Source organism: Anolis carolinensis, chromosome 1, assembly GCF_035594765.1.
Source record: "Anolis carolinensis isolate JA03-04 chromosome 1, rAnoCar3.1.pri, whole genome shotgun sequence".
Lineage (NCBI taxonomy): Eukaryota > Metazoa > Chordata > Lepidosauria > Squamata > Dactyloidae > Anolis > Anolis carolinensis.
In genome coordinates, this window is record NC_085841.1 from 109654828 (window position 1) to 109660827 (window position 6000).

Here is a 6000-nt window from a genome sequence, read left to right on the forward strand (position 1 = left end):
ATTTAGAAAGAGAGCAGAAAAGGAGAAATATGTTTATTTGAGCTGCAGTGAAAAAAGGGGTAAGTCAGCAAAAACCTCTATGGAAGAGAATGCAGGGGTCTTATATTACTACAGTTGGCTCAAGACTTGAACCTACAAATGAAGGCTCTGGCTGAGGTGAAAAAAGGAATAAGATTCAGAGACAAAGACCTAATCACATTAGGGTTAGGATTCGCCATGCATCAAGTTTAATCTGATGGGGCCCAGCAGGGAGCATGGGGAACCTGTTGCCACACATGGTCCACCTTTCCCCTCTCCTAATCCCACTTGAGGGGGGGGGTGTCTGCTGCCCAGTTTCCCCCTGTTGTTTCCTATGCAGCACAGGAAGCTGTGCTTGCCACCAGGGCCGGCCGGAGATATTTTTTAACGTGAAGCGGGGGTGCTGAAAAGCGCCCCCGCCACCGGCTCCGCCTCCCGCGCCCTGGCCCCGCCCAGCGTGCCCTGGCCCTGCCTCCCACGCTGCGTGGGAGGCGGGGCCAGGGCGAATAGTGAGGGGGGCGGGACCAGAGTTGGCCCCGCCCCCCGCCCAGCGTGCCCTGGCCCCGCCTCCCACGTTGCGTGGGAGGCGGGGCCAAGGCACGCTGGGCGGGGGGGCCAGAGTTGGCCCCGCCGCCCACGCTACTCCCGCTCGCCCGTCTGGCCTTTTCTAGCTGGCCAGACTGCAGCGGAGGTCCCTTCAGGCCGCAATCGTGGCCTGGAGGGACCTCCGCTGCAGTCTGGCCTGCTAGAAAAGGCCAGATGGGCGAGCGGGAGTAACGTGGGAGGCGGGGCCAGCTCTGGCCCCCCCGCCCAGCGTGCCCTGGCCCCGCCTCCCACGCTGCGTGGGAGGCAGGGCCAAGGCACGCTGGGCGGGGGGGGGCGACGTCAGAGCTGGCTCCGCCTCCCACGCTACTCCTGCTCGCCCGTCTGGCCTTTTCTAGCTGGCCAGACTGCAGCGGAGGTCCCTGCAGGCCGCGATTGCGGCCTGCAGGGACCTCCGCTGCAGTCTGGCCAGCTAGAAAAGGCCAGACGGGCCAGGGCGCACTGGGCGGGAGGCGGGGCACCGTCAGGGCGGTGCCCTGCCTCCCGCCCAGCCTGACGGCACCCCCCCGGGCCTGCGCCCGAGGCGGCGGCGTCAGGTGCCTCTATAGTGGGGCCGGCCCTGCTTGCCACCTTGGCACTTCACTTGCAGCATAGTGCCTCATTGGAAGTAGATCAATGCCATGGGGTGGGAGCTGGCAGGCCCCATGCTACAAGTAAAGTGGAAGTGTCATACAACGGGCAATTTTGCCCCTCTGATGAGGCTGTAAGTAGGTCACACTCACAGGTACTTCTCTTCACTGCTTATAAACAAATCATAGCTAAGGAGACTAAATGAGCTTTCCTACATTCTAGTGAATCTCAGAGGGGGAAAAGCATATCAATAATGCAATTTATATGGAAAATACAGCTCTGGCAGGCTTTGCTTCATTAGTCCTTTCATTTAACAAAGAAAGAATATGCTAGACTTGAGAAACTGAGAGGCAGAGGGAAAAGGTGTATTTTTGCCCATCTGTTTCAAGGCACAAAACCAGATGGCATTCCCTGCTGAGTAGTTGGCCCCCTAAGGGGAAGGAGGTGTTTTACTTCAAGACTTGTGCTCCAACTAAAGAATTGTTTGCAGCTAAAGAGAATCTCAATGGTTCTTGATATTAACCTGAAATACATTGTAATCCAGAGGGGTAATTGGGTTCTATGGAACAAAATACGTAGAATCATGGAGCTGGAAGAAACCACAAGGGTCATGCAGTCCAGCCCCTTGCCATGCAGGAAAACACAACCAAAGCACCCCCCCCCCCGACAGATGGTGGTCCAGTTTCTGCCTAAAAACCTCCAGTGAAAGAGCTTAAAGTTAGCACATTCCTCTGCCAAACAGCTCTTACCACCAGGAAGTTCTTCCTTATGTTTAGGTGAAAATCTCTTTTTCTGAAATTTGAATCCATTGCTCCTTGTCCTAGTCTCCAGAGCAGCAGAAAACAAGCTTTTCCTCTTGTCAATGTGATATCCTTTCAAATATGAGTGGGGGTGGACAACTGCCCGGTTTGGGGACTGAAAGGGAAAGTACACAACCTACCATCCTTGCCCCTCTTTTCACTGAAAAATGTTGGGCAAGAGGGACAATTTCTCTGTCTCCCCTTGACCCAGCTTTAGCCTCAGGAAAAGCCTCCTTTTTGCAACAAGAAATGATCCAGAATTTAATTTCTGCCAAATGTGGAGTGCTCATGTAAACAGGAGTAAGCATCTGAAATAAGAAAGCAGCTACAGAATTCAGCAGAAAAGTAAATAAATGCAATCGAAGTTACCATTCCCACATGAGCACTCGATGCCAGTGCCTTGCATTGCCTTGCCAAGCTGTGAGGTAAACTGTGAGGGAAGTTATCTATGGCTAGATCTACACTGTCATATACTCCAATTTCTGAATCCAGATTATCTGGTTTGAACTGGATTACATGAGTCTCTACTGCCATATAATCTAGTTCAAAGCTTCTGTAGATGGGGCTTCTGTAAGGAGGAAAGAAAAACAAATTCTGGGATGTGATCAATCCACAATCTATATGAACTCACTTGCATCTTCTAGTCCAGTCTTGGGGTACCTCTAAAGGCATTCTGAAGCAAACCAGATTTTTTAAATGTTGCTCCACGGCCTGCATCATATGATTCATTGGGAACACCATCACATGGGGGAAGTGTCGCCATCCGGGTTCCCCCTATTGTCCTGAAGGCAACATAGGAAGGCTCCTGTGTTGCTGTGGCAGTGGCATATGCCACTTACCCTTCCTTTTCCCAATGGAGACTGGCCAGAAGTACACATGTGTCATGTAATGGTCAGTGTCAAGAAAGAGGAGAGCAACCAGCATACAACAGGGAAAGGAGCCTGTCTAATGAGGTCGACAGTTTAGTCTAGTCCTAGTTTCTTTTTAATCTTAGTTCTGTGTGTATGTGTATCTTTATTTTTTATGTTCCCAGTTTTTTCTTTCATTTTATTTTGGTTGTTAATTACCATTGTTAAAATTATATTAAAAAAAACAAAAAACCAATAAAAATTTAGAATTCATGAGGTTGGATGTACTTAAACATGGTATTGGTCAGTTGGGGAAAAATCTTGACTGGGCTCTGCGTGTCACCCCTTCCAGGTTATTTCAGGCCCCTTGTATCATCAACTAATATTGCCATACCTTCTCCTTTGGTCATTTTAATCTCAGGAGACCTTTTTTCAACAGGAAGTCAAACAGAAGCCTCCCAAGGGTTAAGAGATCAAAAGACCTCCTCCCCTCCTTAATGTAATGAAATTGGCCCCATGGTCCATAGCATTTATGAGATTTTTTGCAACCCCAACACCCCCCCCCCCCGCCCCCAGATTGAACATGGAATGCTAGGAGGGCAAGTTATCCCCCCCACCCCAAGAAAACCCAATACCAAGCTTGATGGTTCAATGTTTGCAAGACAAGCAGCACTTGATGAAAACTTTTCTACACAGGAACCATCTCCAGTTCTAACACTGACAACTCTAATATGGACATCTTTTTAAAAAAATCTGATTTTGAAATATAACAGCCTTCAATGGAATGAAGTGGAGCAGGGGAAATAATATTACACTGATAATACAAGGGACATTTTTGCCTAGCCAAGGAGGAATGATAGGAGAATGACTTCATCAGTAACATCTGGACAGCCACAAGTTCTCCACTCCTGACTTCATTGCTGCATATTACAAGAATGGCTTCATGTTTCTCATAACCCATCCAGCATTTTGAATGCCACAATGGGGACACAACACACTCCTGTGCTTGGTGTTTTCTAAATCGGGGCTAAAGTCTTGAGGAAGGCAGAAGGGGAAGAAACAATAGCATTTTTTCATAGTAAAATCATGTAATCTGAACTGTAGACAATTTGATCTTCATTTTATTCCTCGTTTTTACTATACAGCGCTTCATGTATTCTGGTGAGACGGATGTTAGATGATTAACTTGCTGTTTTAATGCTGTATCAGCCTAATTTAAAAGCTGGCAAGCAGCTGCTGTAAGAGTTTGATATAAGGATTAAGGGAAAATGTAAGAAGAATTAACTTCAGACTTTATGCTTCCAGCTTTCCTCTTTCTGGAGCACATCATGCTGTGAGTTAGGGGATTGGAGGTGTCAATTTGGGGACTTATATTCATTTTAATTCCTTATTAAACCAAGCATGCTTTTCAAGTTTCTGAAATTTTAGTCTAAAAATAACATCTGACATAGTTAAAAAACAGGATGAAAGGCAAGTGGAAGTCTGCAGTACTTTGAATGGTGGTTGGGATTTAGAAAAATGTCCCCTGTGCCATCATGTTTGCCCATGGCTAATAGACACATGCAAAAGCACAGACTGGATTAAAAAGATGCCTCACCAAAGTCCTATTCAGGCATTCAGTAAGTTTTCATACCCCCACATGTGAGGAAAGAAATGTGCTAGGTCTGCCCCATCTATTGTCCCTTTCCTCATATGGAGGTGATATGTCTGAAGAGGAAAGCTTGTTGTATTTCTAAAGTCCAAAACATACTTACATATTCTGGCTTGTGTGAAAAACCTATATGGATACTGCAGGTTCTCTTCTTTCCTCGAGAGAAAGCTACCTGCCTAATAAGAGAGAAAATGTCTGAACCATGATTGAGATCTGATGGATGATGAGTGGCAAAATCTCCCCATTCTCTCTCTCATACACACATACACACTATAAAGCATACAACTGCGTGTAGTGTTCTGCTTCCTTTTCAGCAAGTGTTTGCTCCTATCACAATCACATGAATCTACTATGCTTTGCCACAGTGCACTGCGACTAGTCTCGATCTTATTCTTTATTGCCAATGGAGAAATTTCAAATTTCTATCAGCTCTTGCTAATATGGCACAGGGTTAGAAATGGGAGAGGACTGGCAACATCCAAACCTTTCAGTTTTCTGTTTCCTGTTCTAACTAATTTCTGCTCAACTGTTTTTCTGTGGTATATTGATTTTGATACTGATGATCATCTGTTTTATCAGTTCATGATGGTTATGATGGTCGCTGGTTCTCTTTAGGATTATGCAGGCCAGCTCTGCCTAAGCCAACTAGCCTGTCAGTCACTGCGTCCTTCAGGAATTAGAATGAAACCCAAGCCACATAAAATAAAAAAGAGTTTATAAACAAACAAATATTTAAATGACAGAATGAAAGAAAATATTAGCATCCACTGGCACTCCTTACAGTGTGTGTGTGTGTGTGTGTGTGTGTGTGTGTGTGTGTGTGTATGTACACACACACACACACATGCATATTATATATATATATATATATATATATATATATATATATATATACACACACACACACACACACACATACACTACAATGGAAGATCGTAGAATGCTTTTGACTAAATACTAGTTCACATCCTATGGCAATTAAATCACCTAATTCTGACTCACATATCTATCACATGGCAGTGGAATCATATACCTGTTTGCTCATTAGCACATCATGCTAAACAGTAATTATTATTTTTAATATGTATCTTTTATAGAAATACATTTTAATATGTGTATTTGTGGTATTTTAACAATGTTTATGTGTTTTAATTATTCTGTAGCCCACCTCGAGCCACAAGGAGAGGCAGGTGAGAAATAAAATTATTATTATTATTATTATTATTATTATTATTATTATTATTATTATTATTATTAGTAGTAGTAGTAGTATTGTATGATGCAGCAAACAAGATAGATGTGCTGGATTTCGTTTCACAAAATCACAAGTCAAACACTTCCCAAGTGTCTAGGACTGTGTGATGTATTTTCGGATGATGCGCGCAGATCCCAGTAGGGTGGCCTTTTGCAGTTGACAGATCGTAATTTTGTCAATGCCTATTGTTTCCAAATGCCGGCTGAGATCTTTTGGCACAGCACCCAGTGTGCTGATCACCACCGGGACCACCTG